This window comes from Cebus imitator, unplaced genomic scaffold, assembly GCF_001604975.1.
Source record: "Cebus imitator isolate Cc_AM_T3 unplaced genomic scaffold, Cebus_imitator-1.0 Scaffold306, whole genome shotgun sequence".
Lineage (NCBI taxonomy): Eukaryota > Metazoa > Chordata > Mammalia > Primates > Cebidae > Cebus > Cebus imitator.
The window spans coordinates 745814-747461 of NW_016107621.1; positions in this window are offsets into that span (position 1 = coordinate 745814).

The following is a 1648-nucleotide window of genomic DNA, read 5'->3' on the forward strand; positions in this document are numbered from 1 at the left end:
ACAAAAATTAGCTGGGCATGGTGGCATGTGCCTGTGATCCCAGCTACTTGGGAGGCTGAGGCAGGAGAATCGCTTGAACCCAGGAGGTGGAGGTTGCAGTGAGCCAAGACTGCGCCACTGCACTCCAGCCTGGGCAACAAGAGCAAAACTCTTATCTCAAAAAAAAAAAAAAAAATTAAATAAATAAAATAAAAAGGCTGGCCGCAGTGGCTAATGCCTGTAATCCCAGCACTTTGGGAAGCTGAGGCAGGCAGATCACCTGAGGTCAGGAGTTTGAGACCAGCCTGACCAACATGGAGAAACCCTGTCTCTACTAAAAATACAAAATTAGCCAGGCTTGGTGGCGCATGCCTGTAATCCTAGCTACTCGGGAGGCTGAGGCAGAAGAATGGCTTAAACCCGGGAAGTGGAGTTTGCAGTAAACTGAGATCATGCCATTGCACTCCAGTATGAGCAACAAGAGTGAAACTATGTGTAAAAAAAAAAAATTCTCTGATGTTCCTGGTAAAGCAAAAAAAAAAAAAGAAAAAAAACTTTTTTGAAAAAATCTTGACTTATATCTGTCTTTTGAAGTCCTGATTGGGGAAAGGAGTGGTGCATCTTTCACTCTCTGCTTTTATTTTTTTTATAGAGACAGGGTGTCACCATGTTGCTTAGACTGGTCTCAAATTCCTGGGGTCAAATGATCTTCCTGCTTTGGCCTCCCAAAGTGCTAGAATTACAGGTGTGAGCCACCACACCCGGTACAATGTTTTATAAACATTATTAACTAATTTGGAACCTGGCAAAGAGAAGGAACCGTTCTCTGACCTTTGCCTAGAAGTTTTCCCTGAAACACTTGAGCAGTCATGTTACCTCCTGAAGCTTGTTTCTTCAGTTGTAAAATGAGAACCATCATGTATAGCTTACAGGTTTGCTGTGAGGATATGGGAGTCAAATACAGTGGGCACTCAGTAAATGGTAATGAGTGTTTCTTAACCTTTTATGGATCCTTCGAAACTTAGGCCGTGTACAGGATGGCTAACACCTGTAATCCTAGCACTTTGGGAGGCCAAGGTGGGCGGATCACTTGAGGTCAGGAGTTCAAGACTAGCCTGGCCAACATGGTGAAACCCTGTCTCTACTGAAAATACACAAATTAGCTGGGTGTGGTGGCACGCACCTGTAATTCCAGCTTCTAGGAGGCTGAGGTGAGAGAATCACTTGAGCCCAGGGGGCAGAGGTTGCAGTGAGCTGGGATCATGCCATTGCACTTTAGCCTGGGTGATAGAGCGAAACTCTGTCTCAAACCCCAAAAACAAACAAACAAAAAATGTAGACACATGAACCTCCCTAGTTGAGGAAACACCTCTTAGTGATGAAGACTAACTTAATTCTTCCTATTCTTGTTAGCCTCAATTTCCCCATGTGGAAAATGTCATGTTAGATTAGTATCAAATTGGTATTCCATTGGCCAAAGCTAGTCTGAAGATATGTTTTATTTGGCACGTATAGAATGTAAAGAAGAAAACGGAGCCAACATTTGGAAATTAAGATGTTTGGGCTGGGCGACGTGTTCACCCCTGTAATCCCAGCACTTTGGGAGGCTGAGGCAGGCAGATCACAAAGTTAAGAGATTGAGACCATCCTGGCCAACATGGTGAAACCC